A 27,944-nucleotide genomic window follows, 5' to 3' on the forward strand; every position below is an offset into this window, starting at 1 on the left:
CAGGTAGGACTCAGACACAGATCATCTATTTTTATTTTATTTTATTTTATTTTTTGGTGAGGCAATTGGGGTTAAGTGACTTGCCCAGGGTCACATAGCTAGTAATTGTCAAGTGTCTGAGGCTGGATTTGAACTCAGGTCCTCCTAAATCCAGGGCCAGTGCTCTGTCCACTGTGCCACCTAGCTACCCCAGATGATCTATTTCTAAAGGCAGCCCTCTGCCTTCCATGGTACCCTTCAGCCTGCTTCATTCTTCATTACCTGGTTTGCTGAGAAAAGTACACTTTTAGGTGTCAATCAAAAAAAGGAGAGGGACATGGTTGTTCTTTCAGTCTCTTGGCCTCCAGAGTTGAGATAATAATGGAGCGATTGTGCTTTTTTAAAAAGGCCTAAAAGAAATAATGGCCATTTTGACTATGTGTGTGTGTGTATGTTCTGCATGTTGTCACTCATTTCATTGGTGGACCCCAGTGTTCATGGTTTGAAGGCTGAGGAAGACTGAGAGGTAATATATATGGATGTCTCGTAGGAAGGTATCACCCTTAAAGAGAGTTGGCAGCTGGGAAATTATCCTTTTCTCATTTAAAATCCTCAGAATAGCCCACAATACTTAATCACTGCTGACTTTGTCAGGAAAGATTCAAGTTTTATTAGGATTGCCCTTTGCATCTGTTTAAGAACTCTAAGATATCAGACTTTTAAAAGGTTTTCCAGAGCATCTGTTCCCTCATACTTCAGGAGGATGTGTGACATATTGGCCATCTCACTATCCTGATCCTCAGGAGACTTGAGGTCCAGTCAACATGACCTTGGGTAGACCTTTTCTCCTCTATGAACTTCAGTTCCCTGTTATCTTTACCATCAATCTAATTCGTAATTCTCAACTCACTGTCCCCTTTCTACCTTTTTAGTCATTTTGTCCCTTTCTACATACTCTTTGTAAGAGACAAACTAACTGACTTAATGTTACTTATTCCTTTCAATAAGTTTGAGAATTATTACCAATTCTGCTCAGTTAATCTCTCCCTTCATGAGTTCATGTTCACTCAAACCAACCAACATGATACTAGGAAAGGAGTATGATCATGACATGTGATTGGAAGCGTGGGAACAAATGAATGAATGAACAAATAAATTAACAAATGGATAGATGGAATAAAAAAATCCTTTGTTAAGCATTTACTATGGGTCATGACTGTGCTAAGTATGCAGGGTACAGTACCAAAAAGCAAGATGATTAAGAGCTGACTGGCCTCCAACCCAGGCATGTGGCGCCTTGAATCTGCAGGTTCAAAAAAGTGTTTAAGAGGAAGAGTTATACAAGAACAATTCTGCCATGACCGCTAGGTTACAGGAATCGGTAATAAGATAGAGCAATGGAGCAATATATTAACAAATAAATAATAAATATAAAAGTGAATGAATGATCCAATAAACTCCTAACCAGCCCAAGTTTCTGAGATGTTCAAAGAAGTCTGTGCACTGGATGTCAGAAAAGTGAATGGGTTTGTTTTCAAGGGTTAGGACAAATGAGAAGAAGGAGGAGGAGGAGGTGCTGCTGCTGCTGCTGCTGGTGATGATGGCTAGTATTTATATAATGTTTACTACATGCCAGGCATGATGCTAAGTGTTTTACAATTAATTATTATCTCATTTGATCCTCACAACAATGCAGGGAGGCAAGTGCTTTTATTATTCCCTTTTTTATAGCTGAGGAAACTAAGGCAAACAGATATTAAGTGACTTACTCAGGATCACACAACTAATAAGTGCCTGAGGCCAGATTTGAACTCAGGTCTTCCTGACTCCAGGCCCACTGCTCTAATTCTATGTAACATGTAGGTATCAGAAACTTATATGTACTATTTTGATTAAGAAGAAATACTTCTTTTTTTTTTCTTTTTTACTCTAAGAGGTTTCTGAGCATAGACAATAATGGCAGTATATTTGACAATGTTATGAAGTGTAAAGGCCATTCAAATGAAATGGCATTCTTGAGAATATGGAGTTCTAGAAGCTATACTTCTTGCCTCTTGAGTCTTCCCCTATCTTTCCAATAACTAGATGAAAGTCCTTGGGAGAAAATGTCTAACTAACTTGATACATCTCTTGGATATGTCACGTATTTTGTTTCCTCCATCACTGACTTTAAATTTGAGGCAGATTTCCCTAGTGCTAAGTCACAGTTATTCTTTAGAAACTCTGAGAGAAAAGTTCCCCTAAAGATTTGAGTAAATGGAAATGTTTGTATCTCAGAATTCTAAGAATCAGATTAATAAGAGGAAAACAAATGATCTTTGAAGCAATCATTCCTACCTTGGAGATGAAAGAAATTCATAATGAAAAGAGATAATTTTTTACATCCTAGGTTCCTAAGAACTTCAAAAACAAAACAAAACTTGTATTCTTGCTTTGATTTCCAAGATGGCTGACTGAGCATTCTTAACCAAATGGAATTGCTAACATAGGATCTTGTTCATTTCTTCATGTGGTGGAAATATCAAATTCATCTGTGACTCGGGAGATTTGAAAGGGAAATAAGACTCTGCGACAGTCTTAGTCTTTCTGGAAAGTTGATTGAAAAACAAGGTGCCCAATATGCCCCCTACAATTGTCTTATGGTATTTTTTCAGTCCACAAAATCAACTATTCTTCCATGTACAAATTCAGTTAAATTTAACAAACATTTATTGACCTGTTCTGGTGACAAATAACTTTACTAATGACTGGAGAGGTAATATGATATTGAGCAGTGGTTTTCAAACTTTTCCACAGTGGTAGAACTCTTCAATTTAAATAAAACTTTGGGATTACCCTTCTATTAAAATCCTAAAATTATTATTTAATTTCTATTATCAAGTATCATAAGGTTCATTAAAATGAGGCACTCCAGGGCTCCTTGAAGCATAATTTGAGGAACTGAAGCATTTCCAAACTGATTGCTTACAAATGAGGGTTCATAGAATGACTTCAAGCTTGAAAGAAGGGACTGAGGTGACTTGAAGGGCAGGTAAGATTGGAGAATGACAAGTAGTCTTTTGGAGGAATGTTTGTGAAGGTAACTAGCATGCAAAATGGGCTGAGAAGTTATGTTGAATCAAGATCTTGAATGCCAAGATAAAGGGTTGGTGTTTGATTCTGTAGTAATGGGTAGCCATAGAAAGTTTTGTTTTGTTTTTTTAAGCAGGGAAATGAAATGGTCCAATTTGTATTTACCTTAAGGAAGATTGCTTTCGACATAGTGTGAAAATAATATTATGGGTATCATGAAAGACAATATAGTTTAATGAACAGAATCTGCCTCAGATTCAGAAAGACTTGGGTTTGATTCTCACCTCTGATATATACTAACTGGCTCTGTAACCATAGATAAGTCACTTCTCAGTACCTCTGGCAAAGTTTCAAGACTGCCAGTGTTGGCATAGGTTTGTACTTTCATTGATAGAGTTTCCCCATTAAGACTTCTTTAAACTGAATAAAATCCAACTCTAGTCCCCCTACCAAAAAAATACATATTTTATGAAAATACCAGTAACAAAGTTTATCATATCCTCCATCTACAGGGGCAAGTTTAATCTACACTGCTGTTCATACTCTTATGGGGTAGGCAGCCTCATGCCAGTAGATGCTGGCACTGAATGATACATAAGGCCCTTTTGGAAGCTAGTTCTTCTCTTGGGGTGGAACTTTGCACTCATGGCCTATTTTTTAAAAACAATAGTCTGGGAAGCTGTCAAATACATGAAATTGGCAAGAAAAAAATCATTGTGCTGGTAACATAAGCCCCCTTTCCAACATCATTTTCATAAATGATGCTCTCTTTCCTAACTTTTCAGTTGTTGTTCAGTGGTTTTTCAGTTGTGTCTGACTCTTTGTGACCTCATTTAGGGTTTTCTTGGCAAAGATACTGGAGTGGTTTGCTCTCTCCTTTTCTAGCTCATTTTACAGATGACGAAATTAAGGCCAACTTAGTTAAGTGATTTTCCCAGGGTCACTCAGCTAACTAAGTGTCTGAGGCTGGATTTGAAATCAGGAAGATGAGTCTTTCCTAATAAAAGATGTCTAATCTGACTTATCAAACACTGATTAACCACAACTGTCTCTGGCAGTGTATTTATTGTGATAATCACGAGGGATATAAAGATAACGAGTGCCACAGCCCTGCTCTCAAGGAGGTCTGATAGAAAGGACTATAACATGCAGGCAAGAATAAATAAATAAATGATAAAATTATATAATGTGATAAAAATAAGGGAGACATACATGCAAAATGTTCCAAGAAAATGAAAGGCAGGAAAGTTTTTAGCTGAAGAAATCAAAGAAGGTAAAGGGGGTTTATTGAAAGGTGAGACCTGAGGGGGCAGCTAGGTGGCACAGTGGCTAGAGCACCGGCCCTGGATTCAAGAGGGCCTGAGTTCAAATCCGGTCTCAGACACTTGACACTGACTAGCTGTGTGACCTTGGGCAAGTCACTTAACCCTCATTGCCCCACCAAAAAAAAAAAAGTGAAACCTCAGTGGGGCTTTGAGGAAAGAGAAAGGTATGACTAGATGGAGATTCACAGGCACTTTATCCGAAGAATTGGGGAACAGCCTCCCAAAAGCACGGAGGTGGAATTCAGAAAGGTAATAACAGCCCAACTTCTCTATAATATGAAATATGTGACAGGGGAGTACTGTGACCAGTCTGCAGAAGTAGATTGAAGATCTCGGGGGAGCTTGAAAGCAAGGTTGGTGGTCTGGTATTTTATTCTGTTAACAAATGAAGAGCCACTGATTTTTTTTATAACACAAGTATGCTTTTTAAAAAAATTTTGTGTTCCAAACTCTCTCCTTCCCTCCCACCCCTTCCCTACCCACTGAGAAGGTAAGCAATATATCAATTATACATGTGAAATTGCAAATCATATCTCTAGACCAGGCATGTCTTTTTAAAGCAAAGAAAGCCAGAAAAACCATACTTTAATTTGCACCCAGAGTTCACTAGCTCTCCTTCTGGAGGTGACCAGCACCTATGCATTGTGCATCCCCCAGCATAGTCCTGAACCGTTGCCCTGATCCAAATCCCTCAGTTTATCACCACTACAACACTGCTGTCACAATGTACAACTATCTCCCAGCTCCTCTCACCTTATTCTTCATCAGTTCACACAGGTCTTTCCATGTTTTTTTTTTTAAATTGCTCCCTCCCAAGTCACTTCCCACAGCACAGTGATACTCCATCACAATCATACACCACAACCTATTCAACCATTCCCCAACTGCTGAGCATCCCCTCAATCTCTAACTCCCTGACACCACAGAAAGAGCTGCCACAAATACCCCTGTACATATAACCCCCTTTCCCTTTTCTTTGATCTCTTTGGGACATAGATCTAGTAGTGGTATTCTTGAATCAAAGGGTATGCCCTTAGACATAGTTCCAAATTAGTCTCCAGAATAGTTTACCAGTTCACTACTCCACCAACAGTTCATTAGTGCATCTATTTTTCCCTTGTTCCCTCCAGCATTTGTCATATCTGATAGGTGTGAGGTGGTACCTTAGAGTTGTTTTAATTTGCCTTTCTCTAATCAATAGCTATTTAGAGCATTTTTTTTTCATATGGCTATAGATAGATTTGATTTCTTCTTCTGAAAACTGCCTGTTTATAGCATTTGACCATTTATTAAATGGGGAATGACTCTTGTTTTTTATAAATTTGACTCAGTTTTATACTCAGTATATATTTGAGAAATGTGCCCATTGTCAGAGAAACCTGCTGTAAAGGTTTTTGATATTACTTTATTGTGTAGGGTACACTTTTAGCAAAATATAGTTTCTCTGATTATCCCTTCTAATTAGGTCTATTTTTTGCTTTTGCTTTGTCTGAGATCACGATTGGTTGATGGATTCAAGTAACCCCCACCTTTATAGAAGGGAATAGAAGTCCTGTCTTCACTATTTTATGAGTCTTATCTATCATCCATTAAGCATTTACTAGGTGGTTGGTATGTGTTTTCTGAGGACCCAATAATAAAGCAAAGCAAAACAAAATATATTATAATAGCAAAAGCAGTTCCTATGCTCGAGCAGTTTACATTCTAATGAAGAAAAATAAATCAGGGATCTCAGAAAGGTTAAATGGCAATAGTGTAAAGAGGAAAGGAGTGGGAGAAATCAATTGAAGCCAGTCGAGGTGAGATTTGAACTCCAGCCTCCTGATTTTACCAGAGCTCTTTCCTCATGACATGCTCTCCCTGCTCAAGAAATACTACACGATTATTTTACTAAATAAAGTAGTATAGTACGAGACCATTATACTGTCATAATGTTGACAGATCTCTCTTATGCTAACAACATCCACAATAGATTCGAATTGTTCAGCCTTGCTGGAGTTGTTAGTCTTTTTCTTTTTTTCTTCTTTCCATTTCTTTTTTCCCTCTTTCTTTTCTTTTTCTTATCAATTGAATACAAAAAAGACTTTTTGCCATATTTTCTACACTTCATGAGATTTCAAAGATTATGCCAAATGTCTGTCTGAGTTTGGGTTACTGTGCTTAGTCTGCTCCTGCACTTTGGTGAACTCTTTGGAAAATGTTCTTTGAGCCTTAGAATATTGATGAAATGAAACCAAAGTTTAATGCTCTTGCTTGAAGTTGTAGTATGAAACTTAACAAAAGGTGGAACCAAAGTCTCACTAGGGTTTCCTCTATTCTCCAGTTCTTCCATCATGTAGTTTTTTGGGTTTTTGTTTTTGTTTTTGTTTTTTTTTTGCAGGGCAATGAGGGTTAAGTGACTTGCCCAGGGTCACACAGCTAGTTAAGTGTCAAGTGTCTGAGGCTGGATTTGAACTCAGGTCCTCCTGAATCCAAGGCCAGTGCTTTATCCACTGCGCCACCTAGCTGCCCCCCATCATGTGTTTTGTTTTGTTTTGTTTTTTGCGGGGCAATGGGGGTTAAGTGACTTGCCCAGGGTCACACAGCTAGTAAGTGTCAAGTGTCTGAGGCCATCATGTGGTTTTAAGAACTATTTTCTCCTGTATGTCTACATGTCTTGGGGGAGAGAGTGGAAACGAGGTAAGGGGGAGAGAATTTGGCTGGTTCCCTATTCAATTTGATAAACTGAAAGGGCATGGTGGTAGGTGTGTTTGGAACTTGGTAACTCTGACAGATGGTACTTCTAGACCCATACATACCTCATTGAGGGTAATTGATTGACACTCAGAGATTATGGACGAAATGAGTGCTTCTCACTATATTGTACTGGATCTATTTTTTTAAAAGAGGTCAATTGCATGTTCACCTTATAGAGGTGAACACAGATCTTAGAACAGAAGGGAAAAGAATAGACCAAGGTCCCAAGTGGCAAAATCAATTTATACTGTTGATGGATATCTTGCAGTAAAAGATGCATGGGAATTACAATTGCTCTTGCCTACATGGGCTAAGAAGAGATTTCCTGAATCGTAACTAACACAAAATAACATTCTCTACAGAAAAGATGGAGGTCCTAGGAAATATAAGCCTTGGATTTTCCTTTCTAACAACCCTAAATTTGAAAATTCAGTGACTGCCAGCCCTCTAGACAAAAAAAATGAGAGTTCCTGGACTCTCTCTCTCTCTTGGAGAGAAGGAAATCCGATATATGGCCATCAGAGATGGAGAAGCAGCAAGGGACTAAGCAACCTGTAATGTGAGTTCCACTATTACTTCGAGTTACTTGGACAGTATAGGACCAATAGAAAGAGGGTCACCAAGTTCCTTTACCTTGAGGGAGTACAAGTCACACCATCAGGAAAGTATCAGGATAAATGGGACTTAACAGAGTACCTCACCATCCTGGAATCTCAAAATCACTTCCTTTCCAGAAAAAATCCAAAGGTACAGGTTTGGGAGAAAGTATATAAAAGTCTCTAAGGGAAGATGGGGCTCATTTAGGAGGGAGAATATTTATATTATTTAAGTGTTTTTGGTGCTGTTTTCATTTTCTGTGCTGTGAGATAAAAGTGGTCTTGTACTTGATATATGTTTTGTTATCTTGAGTGATTATGTGGGAGCCAGCGATCCACAGGGAGACAATGTGGCATAGTGTGTTTCTTTCTGGAGTTCAAATCCCATCTCTGACACTTCCTCATATTGTGAACATAGACAAGTCACAAGCTTCCTGAGCCTCTATTTACTCTTCTAAAAATTGGATGATTGGATTAGAAGAACTCAGGCTTTAAATCTTTGATAATGTGATCTGTGGAAACCTAAAATACAAACAATATACTGACATCCTACAGGGACACCTCTGGAGAGGTGCAAAATGAGCCACACAATTATGATTTGAGGGAAGACACTTCCAAGATCAAATCTGGTCCCCATAAACCCATAGCTTATGGTACTAGACTTTAGGTAAAATATGCTATTCACTAACCTAAGGATTAAAAAAGGCACTACCCATGAATTTGCTTGCTTTCCATCAAAAAAATAAAACAAAGTATAACAAACAAAAATAATTCCACTTCTCCTTTGAGCTGATTAAGACTAAACAATTTCAAACAAACTTCTTCAGTTAAAAAAGACAGTATGGGGTAGTTAGATGGCACAGTGGATAGAGCACCGGCCCTGGAGTCAGGAGTACCTGAGTTCAAATCCGGCCTCAGACACTTAACACTTACTAGCTGTGTGACCCTAGGCAAGTCACTTAACCCCAATTGCCTCACTAAAAAAAAAAAAAAAAAAAGACAGTATGTTTTTTATAAGCAGTAATCATTTAATTGCAAGTATTGACTTTCTACTTCAATCAACAAACAGTTGTTAAGTGCCAACTATGTACCAGACAATGTGCTAAGTGCTGGGGATGAAAAAAAGAGTCAAAAGACAGTCCTTGCCCTCAAAAAACTTAGAATCTAAAAAGAGAGACATCGAGTAAACATATATGTATGTGTGGTGTGTGTGTGTAGTGTATATATAGATGAATGGTTGAGAAATATATATATTATACATATAATACATAGGTACAACACACATTTTATATAGATATATAGGTAGATATACATATATTATATAAAATATATCCAACTCTCTCATTTTACAGATGAATAGACTGAGTCCCAGGGAGGTAAATGTATATGTTCAGCATCACACATAGAGAAAGTGTTTGATGTGGGATTTGAATATATACATGTGTATACATATACGTGTACATACACACATGTGCATGTACACATACATATATTCTATAAATTTTCTTGTAGAATGGTAGAATTTTAGTTGGGACATCAAGAAAGCCAGAGAACTTAGTAATCAGAACAGAGATGGGAAAGTGTTAATGTACAAAGGTATAAGAGGAAAAAAATCTATATTTTTTTTTTCTCCCACCAGAAAAGGGTTTACCCTACATAATTGCTAGCTCTTTCATTTTCAATTTGGCATGAATATGCCATATCCAAAAACGGACCATGGGAGAGATTCTGCAGTTCACATGCTCATCACCAGGGTGGGGAGATCCTTAAAACACAATCAAGTTTTCTTTAACTGTGAATTTGGAGCTAATTCAGAAATGGGAGAAACTCATTTTCTCACCCTCTGCCTAAAATTCATTTCTCCACTGAAATTTTGTAAGGGCAGAATTATTTTCTTTTTTGCTTCCGCTTGTGATTTTAAAAGTATTCTCCAACAAAGAGAAGGACCGATTTTCTTCTTGCTCACAATACACTGAGGAATGATATATGTGCAGTTCCCCACTTTAACCTCTCTTCCATCTTTACACAACACACCTGTGTTGCCTGGCAGCCTATCTTCACTTAAATATTGAAGAGTAATTTTACTATTATGGAAAAACAGCTAACCATAAAATCACCTCCATCGGTGCCAAATGACCAATGAGCTAGAGGCCTTTGGATCTGAATCCTGCTTCTTTTGTTTCTCATTCTTTGACTTCTTTTAAAAATCTCTCAAATGGGAGATACCTAGGTGGTGCAGTAGATAAAGCACCAGTCCTAGATTCAGGAGGACCTGAGTTCAAATCTCACCTCAGACACTTGACATTTACTAGCTTTATGACCTTGGACAAGTCACTTAACCCTTATTGCCCTGAAAAAACAAACAAAAAGAAATCCCCCAAATCACAGACTGATCTACAATTATGATAACTACCCATAACCTCCTCTTTGGGAAATCAGAAACACTGTCTAGCTGTGTGATGCTGAAGTGTAAATTTACCTCCCTGGGCCTCAGTTTACTCATCTATAAAATGAGAAAGTTGGACTCAAAGGCCCCTACAATCTTGACTTGTATATGGAAGCACCCCCATTTCATAATATGTAACATTTTCATAGCTCTTTTAAGATTTCTAGCACTTAATACAGTGCCTGGCACATAGTAGGTACTTAAATGCTTTTTGATTGACTGAGTTCCAAAGCACTTTATGTATATTATCTTACAGGATCATTCTATATGATTTCATGAGATTCTCATAACAACTCTGAGAGACTTATATATATATATGTATATGTATATATGTGTGTGTGTGTGTGTGTGTGTGTGTGTATTTTTTTTTTTGCAGAGCAATGAGGGTTAAGTGACTTGCCCAGGGTCACACAGCTAGCGTCAAGTGTCTGAAGAGGGACTTGAACTCAGGTCCTCCTGAATCCAGGGCCAGTGCTTTATCCACTGCATTGCCTAGCTGCCCTCAAGACTTATTATTTTCATCCTGATTTTTTCATCTACTGAAACTTAGGCACAGAGATGTTAAGCAACTTGCCCCTGGGTCACACAGATACTATCTTAGGCTGGATTTGAATTTAAGGCTTCCCAACTTCTAGAGTAATGTTCTATGCACTAGGGAAAGGTGCCTCACCTGGGCTTTCCAAACCCATAATTTTTTTTTATTTTTTTAATTTTTTTTTAGTGAGGCAATTGGGGTTAAGTGACTTGCCCAGGGTCACGCAGCTAGTTAAATTTCTGAAGCCAGATTTGAACTCAGGTACTCCTGACTCCAGGGCCGGTGCTCTATCCACTGCGCCACCTAGCTGCTCCATCACAAATGAATTTTTAAACCTCTTTCCTATAAGATCAGAAGAATTCACACATCTTCAGCCAGAATCATAGAATCTCATATTTGGAAGGACCACCTACCATAGTCGAAATGATGCCTGTACCAGAGTCACCTCTACACTATCTCCCACAATCATCACACCTTTCCTTAGAGAGCTCTCTCTTGTGAGGGGAGAACCTATTATTTCCTGAGCCATGGCATTGTTAGAAAGTCTTGGGGCTGCTAGGTGGTGCAGTGGATAAAGCACTGGCCCTGGATTTAGGAGGGCCTGAGGTCAAATCTGGCCTCAGACACTTGACACTTACTAGCTGTGTGACCCTGGGCAAGTCACTTAACCCTCATTGCCCCATCAAGAAGGAAGGAAGGAAGGAAGGAAGGAAGGAAGGAAGGAAGGAAGGAAGGAAGGAAGGAAGGAAGGAAGGAAGGAAGGAAGGAAGGAAGGAAGGAAAGAAGTTTTTATTTTACATTAAGCTTAAGTCTGCCTCCTCTGAGCTTTCATTCATTATTCCTAGTTCTGCCCCCTGGGGCCAAGCAAAAATCCATCCTCTGTAAGAAGTTTACTCTCTACTGAGAGGTCTAGAGTAAGGCTACCCATTGATGCTATTTAACTAAGGCTACAATGGGGGATATATTTGAGCCAATGTGATAGCTGCTAACTGACCTCGCTGTACTATTTTGGAAACCTTTTTTTTTTTTTTTTTGTATTTTTGGTGTGAGGCAACTGGGGTTAAGTGACTTGCCCAGGGTCACACAGCTAGTAAGTGTTAAGTGTCTGAGGCCGGATTTGAACTCAGGTCCTCCCGAATCCAGGGCCGGTGCTCTATCCACTGCGCCACCTAGCTGCCCCTTTGGACACCTTTAAAAGCCAAGTGAGAGCCTGCTTAGGTGGCCTGTTGCTTGTCTTGATGATGAAGATATATGTGGTGCTTTTTCCTCCATGCATTCATTGATTAGGGCAATGGATGCAGGCTTTTACCTTTAGTTTATTAAGTAGTAGGTAAATCACCTGCTGGATTACTATAGACATAGATTATCTTCTATTGTTTTCCAAGCCTTAAAACTTTCATTTTAATTTGGTTTTTGTTTTTCTTTTGTTTTGTTTTTTTTTTCAGTAAGTGTGTCAAGTATCTGAGGCCAGATTTGAGCTCAGGTCCTCCTGAATCCAGGGCCGGTGCTTTATCCACTGCACCACCCAGCTGCCCCTTTCATTTTAATTTGTAATTAATTATGAATGTCCAGGACATAGACATATATAGACATATCTTTTAGGTGGCATACTGGATAGAGCACCAGGCCTGAAGTTCAAATCTGGCTTCAGACACTTATTAGCCATATGGCCCTGGGCAAGTCACTTTACCCTGTTTGCCTCAGTTTCTTTATCTGTAAAATGAGTAGAAGGAAATGGCATTTTGTAGGATCACAATAAACTCCCTCTGAAGTAGTCTTTTTCATTAGAATATTCAATTTAGTTGCTGGCTCTGAATCTTCTCCAGGCAATCCATTGAAATCAAGGCCAATTACAGTGTTTTCTAAAGTATGGCTATATATAATCCACTTAGTCTTGCTTTTGTGATAAGTATGCCTTAATATCTTAATAAAAAAATTAAAAATATGAAGGAAAGGGAGTTTTTCAGAGGAGTGCTATTGAAAGATAACCAGAATTCCAATTCGTTTCAATTTCATTAGTTGTTAATGAGCATGTGCTATGGTTTTTACAGGGAAATCAGTTGCAGGATAAAGGGGCTGGACCAACATGGGATTCACTCACGTCCCTCAGACAGGAGCAAGGTAGAAGATAGAATCCAACCGATAAGAAGAATTTTGCAGTCAGAAGAAGCCAGGAGGTGAAGGGGAAGAGTTGAAACGAGATAGCATCAGTAAGGTGGGAAATTAGAAAAGGCTCTTTCCACTCAGCAAAGTGCATGCTGAAGATTGCAGTGGATTGACTGACACTGGTTTCTGCAGAAGCCCGCGTCAGTGTTCTGAGGAGGTCCTGAAGTCTTTCTTTTCCAAACCTCTTTTCTGGCTTTCTTCCTTTAGTTAGGAACGGACACCTACTGTATGCATAGAGAACCCAACATTCCATTGAGCTTCCCGATATGGTAGAGTAGATTTGCCAAGAGTTGACGATAATGAGATATTGAGGAATAGACATCACAGAGTGCTGGACTTGGAGATAGGAAGGCCTAAATTCAAACCCTCCATCATATACTTGTGGACTGTGTGACTCAGGACAAGTCACTGAACCTCTCTGGGATTTAATTACTTCATATGTAAAAGGGGAATATTAAATATCTCACAGAGTCGTTATGAGGGTCAAATGAGCTAACATGTGTAAAGTGCTTTGCAAACTTTAAAGTGGTATATTAAATGTTATCTATTATTATTATTATAAAATATTATTATAATATAATATGTATTTTATAATGTCACATACATAGGGCACCTGGGTGGTACAGTGGATGGAGAGCCAGGCCTGGAGTCAGGAAGACCTGAGTTCAAATCTGACCTCAGATACTTACTAGCTCTGTGACCCAGGGCAAGTCACTTAACCATATTTGCCTTGGTGTCCTCATCTACAAAACGGGAAGAGGAATGGCACCTATCATGGTGCCATCAGGGTTGCTATGAAGATCAAATGAGATAATAATTGTAAAGTGTTTAATACAGTACCTGGCATGTAGTAAGTGCTACATAGATGTTAATTATTGTTGTCGTTGTTATTATCATTATCATCATCTCAGTCTCAGCTTCTTCATCTCTAATCAGGAAGTATTTATCAAGTGTTTGTTATGTACTAGGCACTGTGCCAAACATGGAAGCTACAAATAAAAGCAAAAAAATAAAATGATCCCTCCCCTCAAGGAATCCATGCTCCCATGGACAAGGAAACATGGAAATAACTGTGCATATAAGAAGATAGATACAGATTAGGTAGATTTTTAAAAATATGTAACATAAAGTTGCTAAACTCAGCAGCCTCTAAGGTCCCCCCTGCTGGTTCCAAATCTCTGACTTATATTCTTCTCGCTCTATTGATAGGATTCCCTCTTTAATACCTAGGATCCCCAAACTGCTTTGTAACCACAAAGCCTCCTGTAAATGTAAGCCATCACTATTATTCTTTGGGATGCACCATGTTTTTGCTTCAAAGCTTGGAATCCACCAACCCTGGGGGAGTTTGTAAATGAAAACACTCCATTTCACAATCTGAAGAAACAAAGGGCCTGCCCACCTTCTGAGCTGCCCTAAGCCAGGCCCCCATGATGCCCTAGGGTCCCATCTCCTGAGCCTTCAATGGCAAGCCCCCACTCAGCACTGACTGTGAAGAGAAAATGGCTCAGGGAAGGGGGAGGCTTCTAGTTCAGCTGCAAACCCAAACATTAGCAAGAAGCCAGATGCATGTGAATGGGAGCAGATGATGTGGCAGAATGGGCCTGTTTTTGTTAAACTCACAACATTTGCAGCAGAGATGGAGAACATTAGGCTGGGGCCGTCCCCTCCTAGCAAAAAGGGCTTTCGTTTTGTTTCCTGGCATCACTGAAACATTGAAGTAACAGTCTGGCTGCTCCTCCAACTCAAGACTGCACATGTTAAGCATCCAGGGGCCTGGAGCCTTTTTCTCCGTCTGTTTCGAGACTGCTTAGAGGTAGGGTTTGCCTGCTGTCAGCTCAGTCCCTCTGACCTTTGAAAATCCATGACTGTTCAAGGATGCTTAAGGACACTCCCCATTATTCTTTCATCAGTCTTGGAATTCTTACATGATCCGAATCCCTCCCCCCAATTAAATCTCGGGTCATCAGTCTAATTAAACACAATGGCAACTAATGGCATCCTGTAGAATCTGACTTTGACCATGAGAAAAAAAAATCAGCATTTTAAAAAATCTGCCTCCCATCAGACATATCTGCTGGCTGATGAAAACATGTATGTGCGGATTCATGAAAGAAGGAAGCAGGAGGCTCTAGTGACATTATATGATAACCTGATAGTTAAGTGTCCTCCAGGGTCATAGCTCTTCATGAAAACTGAGCCTTTCTGAGCAAGACTTGCAAGGAAGGGACTTTGGTCCCAAGAGCAGGGGAATTTATTCCGTGGTCCCCTTCAGAAAGATGAACAAAATATGAAGATAATTATTCATAAGGAAAATCACAGGAACAAATGCAGAGAAAGCTGTTTTTCCCATGTTCTAGCCTTTAAGTTCCGGACTGGTCTGACCCATTTCTACTTTTATCTCCATACCCTCCAGTTCTTGTTTATTTGTTTTTTTTTCCCCTGTATACATGTCCCATTTGCTATCCAAACATTACTAGGGTGTATGGTGTGTTCAAGCAGGATTAACATCTACAGTGTGAGGGCTTGCTGAGCCCTTGTGGGGCAATGAGGATTAAGTGACTTGCACAGGGTCACACAGCTAGTAGGTGTCGTGTCTGAGGCCAGATTTGAACTCAGGTCCTCCCAAATCCAGGGCCTGTGCTTTATCCACTGCACCACCTAGCTGCCCCCAGCTGAGCCCTTTTCAGGGCTGCTGATCCACCTTTGGTGTCCACCTCTCACCCAACTCTCACCTGTGACTCCAAGAAGTTATAGCACGCACAGCAGCCATAGCCTGGTAAATCATCTCCGCAGATGAGCTGAACCAGATTGAGGGTAACTGCTGGGCCTCAAACTCATTGGTGAGTTAAGGGGTGTCTACCTCAAACATGGCAAGACTTTCTCCGGCAGAATGGGTGGATAAGAACAATTCGTTCCAATGGCCATGAAGGTAGCTGAAGAAGGGGGTGCTGTGGAATACTTGTAGTTTGGTAAGACATTGAAGGTCATCCAATGTGTCCTGGGCCATCACCAGTTGTTCTGCCTTTTGGACTTCACTGACTCTGAGAGAATGAGGCTTTTATGCAATTCTGCCTCACTTAAATCCAATTCACACACAAGTCAAGGCATCATCCATGAGGTCACTGGCCCTTTTCAAAAAAATGAAGGGCAAACCACCACCAGAAACTTTTCCCTGAAGTTTCTGGCATGGTGAAAAGACAACGAGCCAGGAGGCAAGAGACCTGCATGGTTATCTCTTCTCTGCCCCTAAACCTTCAGTATAGGCATTGTTACTCCATGAGCTTAATTTTCTCCATCTGTGAAATGAGAGAAAAATTGGACTAAATATTTTCTAAAGTTTAGCTGTTGAAAGTCAAGATCTAAGACTTTGTCACACCTAAGCCTGAGCCATTGGTCCTTGATATAGTCTTTGAACTTGCATAGTCTCCAGACTTTGAGGGCTTCAGTCCCATAGCAGACTTTAGGTGGGAAAAAGACTTAGGGAACAAGTTCCAAAGTAAGAGCTATGGAGACCCAAGTGGTTCCTGGTGTGCCCACAGTTGGGGCTTTCTCTTTTGGATTCTACTCCTTTCATTGAGTCAACAACTGGTGATCTTAGTTCATGGTGTAGGTCTATATATTGGGCCAAGGGTTGTTTTAGAGGCCATGGTCATGGTGGATGGTATGCTTCATCATTAGTCCTTTGGGATTGTCTTGGATCATGGGATTGCTGAGAATGGTTGTCATTCACAGTTCTTCATGGAACTATATTGTTTCTGTGCACAACGTTCTGCTGGTTCTGCTCACTTCATTACATATTGGTTCATATAAGTCTTTCCAGGTCTTTCTGAAAGCATCCTATTTGTCATTTTTATAGCACAATAATGTTCCATTACCATCATATACCACAGTTAGTTTAAACATTCTCCAATTGATGGGCATTCCTTTGATTTCCAATTCTTAGCCACCACAGAAAGAACTGCTATAAATATTTTGTAAAAATAGGTCTTTTTCTCTTTTAGCAATGTCTTTAGCATATAAACCTAGCAGTGGTATTGCTAGATCAAAGGGTATACATAGTTGTTTTTTTTTTGTTTTTTTTTTTTGAGGGGCAATTGGGGTTAAGTGACTTGCCCAGGGTCACACAGCTAGTAAGTGTTAAGTGTCTGAGGCCGGATTTGAACTCAGGTACTTCTGAATCCAGGGCCAGTGCTCTATCCACTGCGCCATCTAGCTGCCCCCGGGTATACATAGTTTTATAGCCCTTTGGGCATAGTTCCAAATTGTTCTCCAAAATAGCTGAATCAGTTCACAACTCCACCAACGTGGATTTTGCATCCCAGTTTTCCCACATCCCCTCCAACAGCCAACATTTTCCTTTTTTGTTTTATTAGCCACTCTGATAGGTGTGAAGTGGTACCTCAGAGTTGTTTTGATTTGCATTTCTCTGATTAATAGTGATTTAGGTGTCACAGTGGATAAAGCACTGGCCCTGGATTTAGAAGGACCTGAGTTCAAATCCAGATTCAGACACTTGACACCTACCAGCTGTGTGACCATGGGCAAGTCACTTAACCCTCACTGCTCTGCAGAAAAAAAATAGTGATTTAAAGCACTTTTTCATATAACTATAGATAGCTTTGATTTCTTTTTCTGCACATTGTCTGTTCATATTTTCTGACCATTTCACGATTGGAGAATGACTTGCATTTTTATAAATTTGACTCAATTCTCTATATAATTTAAAAATTAGGCCTTTATCAGAGAGAATTATTGCAAACATTCTTTTCCAGTTTTATGCTTTCCTTATAATTTTGGTTGCATTGGTTTTGTTTGTGCAAAAGGTTTTTTTAAAATTGTATATAATCAAAATTATTTACTTTACATTTTTCAATGTTCTCTATATCTTCCTTGGCCCTAAATTTTTCCTATGCATAAATCTGACAAATAAAGTATTCCATGCTCTATTAATTTGCTTATATCACTCCTCATTCTTAAAAACCCAAGTCAAATACTGCCTTCCCTGATGGCCTCAGAAGAAAATGACTAAGTGATCTTCTTAATGCCCACAGCCATGTGTTTGACCACCCATGGCATTTGTCCCAAACCATATTATACTATGACGACTCGTGTACTTGTATCATAATTACTACATTGTATCACCCTTCAAGACTGAGTCTATATCTTACCCTCATTTGTATCCCCCAAATCCCATAGAACAGAATCCTCATGATTCTCCCTCTATTCACTGAATGAATGAATACCTCATCTAGCTCCAGTTGGGCAGAGGCTTAGGGCTAGAGTTGGCATGTCAAATACCTCCCATCCTACCTGTCCTGTTACATATGTGCTGTCCCAGAGGCATGCAGGTAGGGCTTCAGCTTTCAGCATCACTTTCTTGTTCTGAGGAATTGGTCAAAGAATGAATGATCCTTACAATTTCCATACGCATAATAGATTCTTTTTTTTTTTTTTTGGTGAGGCAATTGGGGTTAAGTGACTTGCCCAGGGTCACACAGCTAGTAAGTGTCAAGTGTCTGAGGCCAGATTTGAACTCAGATCCTCCTGAATCCAGGGCCGGTGCTCTATCCACTGTGCCACCTAGCTGCCCCCACATAATAGATTCTTAATGATTGTATGATTCAATTTTTTAAAAAGCATTTATTAATCACCTACTGTGTTCTAGGCACTGTGCTGGCAATGCAGACACAAAAATGAAGGTAGTCCCTTCTCTCAAAGAATTTTGATTCTACTACATTGGATGCAACTTGTTCAGGGGTCTAGAAAGAATCATAGTCTTGAAGCTTAAAGAGCTAGAAGGGACTTCAGAGCCTAATCCATTCATTGTTACCAATGAGGACACTGAGGTCCAAGAGGTTAAGTGACTTACCTAAGGTCACTTAGGTAGTAAATGGCAGAGACTTTATTTGAACTCAAGACATCTGACTCCAAATTCTGTGTTCTTTCTACTATATTATGGTACCTCAGTTTGAAATCTCTAGCAGTTTCAGAAATACTTAATGGCCAGTTTCCTAGAGAAAACCCATGCAAACTCTGTTTTGACCCTTTTCTTGAAGGTGTAATGTCTAATAAAGGAAGGCTTGGAAATCATCAGATGCCTTACTTCCCTTCTTTTCCAGGCTCAGATAATATTTGATTTAGCATTATCCTTTCACCTCCCTGTAATGCAGCTACTGCAATTAATTCTGTGATGGAACACTAATGGTCTTAAGTAAAGACATTAACAAGCCACTGAATTCATTACCCAGCCACCAAATTCATAAGTAATACTGACAGTTGAGGACAGAGTGGGAGGAAGAGGAAGAAAAGAGGAGGAGGAAGAAGAAGAGAAGAAGAGGAGAGGTGGGAGAGGAGAAGAGGAGGAGAGGTAGAAAAGGAAGAAAAGGAGGAAAAGAAGAAGATGAGAGGATAGTGGAGGAAGAGAATGGTTGATGAGGAGTTAAGGAAGATTTCATTTCTTTTTTTACATCTAAGTTATAGTTTATTTCTTTAATTGGAGAAAGATAAATTCAGTCCCGTTTTTCTTTTTTCCACTAAAGAAACTCTTCTGAATAAAATAAAATGTCTGAGAACTGTGTAGTTGCCTTTGTGTTTTCTCACTCTGTCTTAAAAATCCCTTCCAGTTTCCTGCATATAATTTTTAAACTTTTCCCGATAGTTCCCACCCCCATTTATGTATTTTAGATTTTGTAGATGAGAATTAGGACATGCCAAGTTCAACTCATATCATCCTTCTGGATTTGGAGTCAAAAGACCTGGGTTTTAGCCCCAATTCTTCTACTTGTTGAACAGGTGACTTTTTTAGGTTATATATGTACAATCACATTAAACATATTTCTGTAATAGTCATGCTGTGAAAGAAGAATCAGAACAAAAGGGAAAAACCTCATAAAAGGAAAACAAAAAAAGGAGAAATAGTATGGTGCAATCTACATCTAGATTCTACAGTTCTTTTTCCTGGAGTTTTAGAGCATTTTCCACCATGAGTCCCCTGGAATTATCTTGGACCATTGTGTTGCTGAGAAGAGTCAAGTCTATCACAGTTGATCAACACACAATGTTGTTGATACTGTGTACAATGTTCTCCTGGTTCTGCTCATCTCACTCAGCATCAGTTCCTGTAAGTCCTTCCACATTTCTCTGAAATCCACCTGCTCATCATTTCTTCACATTGATTTTTTTAAAACTTTGTGTTCTAAATTTTCTTCCTCCCTCCCTCCTCAACCCTTCCTATGGGATCAAGCAATTCAATATAAGTCCTGCATGTGCAATAATGCCAAGAAAAATATTTCATTTCTTAAAGTATTCATGTTAAACCATATTTCTTAGGGATATTTTGAACCCACTAAAAGTTCTCATCTAAGAAGATCACCTGTATCTATGTCTAGAATTAACTTTACAGAAGAAAGAGACAGCCAGTCACCTGGCCTTGCTACTCGTGTACCTTAATTCTGGAACTATCTTCTAAGAAGCAGGTAACAGCTCTGTTGCTATGGAAACCATTGCTTTCCCTGCCCCCCCCCCCAGTTAAGTTTTTAAAAGACATTGGGGGTAGAGAAATATACAACTTTTCTTTTCTATCTCCAAATTGCAGCAATTTTATACAACTGCTGATTTAAGCAATCAATCCAAGGGTGTGGCTTTTAAAGCCAGGCTGTATGGAGAGAAATTGAGAGAGGCGAAGGTATTTTTCTGTGATAAGCATGGGCTTTTTCTTAATGTCATTTTATCTGTCTGAGAATTCTACAGTCTTATTCTTTACCCTTCTCTCAGACATCTTACTGAGAAATATATGAACAATTAATCACCTCCATCCCTTTTATTAAAGAGGTGGGTGTCAGGTCACTTAATGCCCATTCATGGTGTGCATGAGTATTCCCACAGGAAATCAGAATAGCAGTTTGGGAAAGCTATACATGAGGAAGACCAGTATATCAAAGAGGATGTCATCTGCGATTGCTATGAACCATACCTCTTCTTCACCAGGTTGCCTTAACTGGATGCCCTACTGTGTGCCTTTCTGCTGTCTATTTTGGCTGTGTAATGAAATATTTATTCTGAATGTCCAATATTTAGAAACCGGTGAGAGTAAGTGGATAGCTGGTTATTATTCTGACATGCTGAAAGGTCTCAGTGGTGGAACAAGAATAAACTTTGCTAATTGTTTAAATGGTGCTTAAAGGGTCTCTCGGGTATCTTAATGCCGGCTCCTCCATTGGTCTGTCATCAAACACTCCATCAATTCCCCATTCTGGAAACATGAAAAAAGAGGCCGCGAAACACCAGAGGATTACAATCACTGAGTCATAATGAATGCTAGATGATTAATCTCTGTCATCTTCAAAACCACAGACTTTTTGGTTGCACTTCCCTGCATTTCCTGGAGTTTATTTGGAGCTCATTCTGCAAACAGAGTCTTTGTGGAAAGGCGAGTTACAGTGGACAACAGCAAGAGAATAGGGCATGGTGATACAAATTGGATAATAGAAGAATTGACTTCAGGCTTTGGTAAAAGAAAAAAATAATAACAAATTAATTAAGCTTCCCAGATTCACAGAAAGCTCTGTTTCCAGGGAAGTTTCGGCATGTTTCTTAGATTGGTATTTCCACAGAAGCCAGAGTTCCATTGCTCTTGACCCAGTGGTAATAAATCCTTATTTATCTTGAGAAAACTCTTTTATCTGCAATCTTTCAGTGTCCAGACCTAAGCCTGTTTACATCTAGTAATTAATCAATCATCTATTAAGCCCATATTGTGTGTCTAGACCTAAGGGGTTCTGATTAATCAGTCTTCTATTCATCACATAGTATGTGTCAGGCACAATGCCATGTGTCGGGGAGACTAAGATAGCCTAAAATATCCACTGCCCTCAAGGAGCTTACATTCTAATATATGAAGCTATATTAAAGTTAGTAAATGTTTACAAATAGAAACAAATGCCATACGGAGGTTGGGAGCTAAGATAGGTAGGAAGAAAATGTCTGTTCTATGATGGTGCCCGTGGGAAACAGATGATCTACAAGATAGAATAACATCCTGTACCTTAAAAATTCCATTATTTTTTAGAAAATACAACACTCTCTTCCACCCACTGAAGGGAATATATAATTTCCCTGCCATCTTATTTACACTTTGTTAAATTCACAATCTCTTGAATGGGAGTACTGCCTCCATTAGGGAAAAAGGCAAAACTCTATGCCTTCTCAGACTCCACATATCTAACATGGAACTCATGATCTTCTTTCCCAAGCTCATCCCTCATCCAAATTGCCTTGTTTCTGTTGAAGACAACAATGTTATTCCAGTCTCCCTGGTTTGTAACCTGAGTGTAATATGCTGGTTCGAGTCAAGAAGTGTGTTGTTTCAGTTGTGACCAACTCTCCATAACCCCATTTTGTGGTTTTCTTGGCAAACATACTGGAGTGGTTTGCCATTTCCTTCTCCAGTTCATTTTACAAGTGAGGAGACTGAGGCCAACAGGGTTAAAGTGACTTGCTCAGAGTCACACAGCTAGGAAGTAAGTATCTGAGACCATATTTGAACTAGGAGGATGAGTTTTCCTGACTCCAGGCCCAGCACTCTATCCACTGTGTCACTTAGTTTCCCTGGAGTCAAGAAGACATGAATTAAAATCTAGTCTCAGACAATTACTAACTGTGTGACCCTGGGTGAGTCACCTGACCTCCGTTTGACTCAGTTTCCTCAACCATAAGATGGGAATAATAACAGCACCTACCTTGCAGTGTCATCATGAGGATCATGAGATGATATTTGTAAACCATTGAGCACAATGTATGCTGCATAAGAGATGCGATCTAAATTACATATTCCCTTCCTCTTCTTCCCCCAGCCCCACCATTGTAATCTAATCTCCATGACAGCTTAGATTGTTTTAGTTTTTCTATTTTTATTTCCTGAGTCAAGCCTAGTTCTTGGCACATAATGGATTAATTGATTATCATTTTGTCTTTCTATTAATCATGTCCATGATTTATTACTACTGCTACCACCACCACCACCACCATCATCATTATTATTATCATGACTCTTGTTATCATTAGTGTGACTGCACCAATCTACACTGATAAAGTCACGAGTCCAGCCAGAACAGGAAACTCCTACCAATCACACATCTATTATCAGAACCAGGGATTTGAATCCACAGCATCCCAATTCCATGATGGTCACTTTCCCCACCAAGCCATTCCACCTCTTATTGTTTTGTCAAAATCCTGGGTAAGTTTCATCACCCATATAAGACACATGCCCTTATGGACTAACCCAATGGCCTTTCCACTCATTCGAACCCCATCCTCTGGATGATATGAAGCCATCATGTACTTGATTTTTCCTCTGTGGATTGTTCTCCTTTGAGCAACCATGGAGCCAACTGAGGGAAAACTTCAGCATTGCAAAGCAATGTGCAATCAATACAATGCCATCCGTAAATAGAAACATTGGCTGATTTTCATAATTTGGGGGAACATCTCTTCTAATTAATTTTTTTGGCAAGGCAATTGGGGTTAAGTGACTTGTCCAGGGTCACACAGCTAGTAAGTGTCAAGTGTCTGAAGCCATATTTAAACTCAGGTCCTCCTGAATTCAGGGTCACTGCACTACCTAGCTGCCCCCAAGATATCCTAACTAAAAAAAATGTAAATTAAAAAACAGACCTGTGATTAAATTACTACAAGGAACTCACCATGAAGGTGCTCCCTATGACAATACAATTCATATTTGCTCTGTGACTTATAGTCTTTGAGAAGAACTAGACATCTTAGAGTCTGAAAAAATACAGTATCATTGATCATGGAGGGGAATGGGATGGGCAATGACATAAAAAAAATGTTTCCATTCCAGACTTCTGCTTTCCATAATTGCCTTTGTCCTTGATTGTTCTGTAACCTGCCATTAAAATGAGGTAGATAATATCTAACCTTCAGAAGTACCGGGATAATTATTGTATCCAAGACCCCATAAAATCCTCCTTTAAAAGGAGCTATAAAAGGGATCACTCCCTAATTAATGTTTAGGAAATTCTTATTCTTCGTAGAAATAGAATTGTGTCATAGAAAGAACACCATACTTGAAGTATGAAGAGGCTTGGGTTCAAATGCTACCTATTACACTTTTCTAGTTGTGACTCCATGGACAGGTCACATAACCTCAAGAAGCCTTATTTTCTTCATCTGGAAAATGTGAGACGTAATGAACAAATCCAGGAATTCTAGTTCCAACACCTTTTTCACCATATATTGTTATGTGTCAAATTATAATGAAAGCTCCCAAGCCCTTCAGTAGAAAAAAATATATTTCCCCTTTGTATTAATAGTAGTAGTCATAGTCGTAATTGTTGTCGTCATAGTAGTAGTAGTAGTAGTAGTAGTGGTGGTGGTGGTGGTGGTGGTGGTGGTAGTAGTATTTATTATCATTAACTGAACTGTGATTTCAATAGGGTAAGGAGCTCCCGATGAAGAACGTATTCAACCATTGAACATTAGCTCCTTCCTTTCAGTTTAGCTTCATAGGAGCAGCTAGGTAGCACAGTGGATAGAGCACTGGCCCTGAGGTTGGGAGGACTTGAGTTCAAATCTTACCTCAGACACGTACTAGCTGTGTGAAGCTGGGCAAGTCACTTAACCCCAATTGCCTCAAACATCTGGAGTCATCTCCAGTTGTCCTGATATATATCTTTCCACTGGACCCAGATGGCTCTGGAGGAGAGAGTGAAGCTGGTGACCTTCCACAGCCCTCCCTCACTTAAAATCCAATTCACTGAAAGTCATTATGTCACCATGGTCCTCTTTGAGAATGAAGGACAAACAACAACAAACATCTTAGGAGAGTTACCTATAGGACTGCAAGGTGAAATTGTTATTGTTGTTGTTAATAATAATAGCTAACATCCTTAGCTTCTAAAGGGGCTATTAGCAAAATATCACTTTAAGGTTTGCAAAACTCTTTCTAAACATTAGCATATTATATCCTCACAACAAACCTGCAAATAAAATACCATTATTATTTCCATTTTTTAGATGAGGAATTGAGGCTGAGAACAATTTAGAGACTTTCCCAGGATTACACAGCTATTGAGGGCCAGATTCAAATTTAGTTCCTCCTGACTCCAGGTCCAGCACTCTACCCACTAAATAACCCAGGGTAACATAGACAGAATATGTCACTTGTAGGATTTAAACCCAGGTCTTCCTAACTCCAAGGCCAGTTTTCCCTCTACTATACCAAGTTTTTTTGGTGGGGCAATGGGGGTTAAGTGACTTGCCCTGGGTCACACAGCTAGTAAGTGTCAAGTGACTGAAGGCAGATTTGAACTGAGGTCCTCCTGAATCCAGGGCCGGTGCTTTATCCACTGCACCACATAGCTACCCCTATACCACTTATTTTACAGTTGAAATAAAACCACTAAATATTTGAGTTATATTCCTTACAAAAGATAGATATGATGAATGGATGATCAAAGGTATTTTACCTGATTGGTTTCATCATATTTTTCCCCAATATTGAGTACTCACAATGATCTAATAGCCATCATGTGTCTTGGAAATACTGAATTCTTCTATTCTTTGGCAATTATAGAAAACACAGTAGACTATAATAATGCTTTTTATTGTCTTCCTGCCTGCCAGCATTTCATTGATTTGCAGAATCAATTTCAGAACAGGAAGGATTGTAAGAGATCTAATGTACTCCTGCCCCCCCTCGTTTTACACTTAAGGCTTACCAAAGGTCATCTGGCCAAGAAGTAACAGTCAGAATGAAAACCATTTAGACCAGAGCATTCTTGAATACTAAATGTTGTTACAAGAAAAATTTCAGGAAAATAATGAATCCTTCATGTAGGTACTGAAGACTATTTTTTTCTTTTGGGCGGGGCAATGGGGGTTAAGTGACTTGCCCAGGGTCACACAGCTAGTAAGTGTCAAGTGTCTGAAGCCGGATCTGAACTCAGGTCCTCCTGAATGCAGGACTGGCACCTAGCTGCCCTGGTACTGCAGACTTTTAATCTCAGTAATAGATAATTTTTAATCCAATTTTTTGAAAAATATACATTTCTCTGGACTTCCATTGAACGTGATTCATTGGATTCAGGGCAAATTGTGGTCCAGTTTGTTTCATCATCTGAAGGCTTTAGGATAAACCTTCACTTTAGAAATGGCAAAGTGACTTTAGACTTGACGTCATGAAAACCTTAACACCCAGTGCCATCTCAAAGTAGAATGGGCTATCCTATGAGATGGGGGGTTACTGAAGACCTTTAAGCAAAGGCTGTCTGATCACTAGACAGGCATGATGGAGGAGGGACTCCTACATGATGAATTCTGGCTTCTGAGATTCCTCTTAACTCTAACCTCTCTGTGCCTCAGTTTCCTCATCTGTAAAACACAGGAGCCGTACCTAATGACCTGCAAGATTCCTTCCAGCTCTCAATCTCAATGAACCTCTGATCCTAATTGTAATAATGATAATAGCTATAATTTATATAGCACTTAAAAGCTTAAGAAGCATTATACAAATGAGAAAAGCAAAGCTGAAAAAAAAATTATTTTCCCAGTATCACACTTACAGGCTTTCGGGGACATAATTTGAACTCAGGGTTTTTTTATTGTTTTTTCCTATCCCAAGGCCAACACTCTTTTTCACTATGTGCCATTGATATCTAAATGATGAATGAAATAACTATAATTCCATATTCTTAACTGGTAAGGCAGGTTTCAAAATATACCCTGATCTGGCAAAATAAAATTCTTGAACAGTCAGGGTCTGACCCACATAGAAGCCAAGATCCTTCTTTTTCTCAAAGCCTCACTGATGAAAAATCCCTGGAGACTGTCTTCAAAGACTAGGTTAGAGACACAAATGACTGTTTTAGCTGTAGGAACAAATTCCAAGCACATCCCATGAACGTTGTTAACTGAAAGGAAAATTGTACCCTTCGTCACTTGTTTATTTAATAATTTGTCAGAACCCTCTTTAGTATCTCAAAGGAGCTTGTATATATGTCACATGGGCCCCAGACAGTTAAAGGGTTTAATTTATCTGTATTAACCTACTCCACTGGCAATGTCAAGTAGACCAAACAAGTCCCATTGCCTCTCTGCCTTTCTCTTTTATATAGGTTATTTATGTAGACTTCTTTTTTGGACTGCACCTGATATGAAACTTCACTGTCATTTCATGTTATCAAGATTCCTTCATAGGGAAATAATGATAGTTTTCCAATATGTAATGCCTAAAGATACAATCTTATCAGTGTCTCACTGTGTGTATTAAAGTTTTATCCATTAGACCATAAAATAATAATTCTGTAAATAACCTCAGTGTTGGAAAAACTGGGGTTGAATTTCTGACAGCTACCTTCCTGGTTAAACAGAGTTTTATGCCATAAAAAACACTGCTTTCTCATGTTAAGGTGGGAAGTTTGTGTGTAGAGATTCTTGGCCAAGGAAGCGAGTTATATTGGGCATCCCGATAGAAATAGAACATCCCATAACAAGGGTTCTTTTTGTGTCATTGACCCCTTTGGTGGTCTGGTTAAGTCTGGGGACCCCCTCTTATAATGGTGTTTTTAAATGCCTAAAATAAAATACAAAGAATTAGACAAGAAAGCAATTGTATTGTAAAAAGTGAACATTTCAGAGAAACCTGGAAGGACTTAGATGAACTGATGCTGAGTGAGAGGAGCAGAACCAGGAGAACCTTGTATATAGTAACAGCAACAATGTGTCATGATCAACTGTGGTAGACTTGGTTCCTCTCTGCAGTGCAATGATCCAAGAAAATTTCAAAGAACTTGTGATAGAAAATGTTCTATATATCCAGAAAAAAAGAACTGTGCATTCTGAATGCTGATTCAACCATACTGTTTCTACTTTTTGGCTATCTTTTTCCTTCTTTTTTGAGGTTTTTTCCCTTGTGCTCTGATTCTTCTTTCACAATGTGACTAATGCAGAAATATGTTTAATATGATTGTACATATAAGACCAATATCAGATTGCTTTCCATCTTGGGGAGGGGGGAGAAAAGGATGGAGAAAAATTTGGAACTAAAAATCCCTTGAAAACAAATG

At 39.2% G+C, this 27,944-nt stretch overlaps 1 protein-coding gene across 1 annotated transcript in view; it reads left to right on the forward strand.

The window, feature by feature from the left end:
• Positions 1-27,944, forward strand: part of TMEM132C (transmembrane protein 132C) — a 541,367-nt gene that overhangs the window by 191,848 nt on the left and 321,575 nt on the right. The window lies entirely within an intron of this gene.

This window comes from Dromiciops gliroides, chromosome 1 (assembly GCF_019393635.1).
Source record: "Dromiciops gliroides isolate mDroGli1 chromosome 1, mDroGli1.pri, whole genome shotgun sequence".
In the NCBI taxonomy this organism is placed as follows: Eukaryota; Metazoa; Chordata; class Mammalia; order Microbiotheria; family Microbiotheriidae; genus Dromiciops; species Dromiciops gliroides.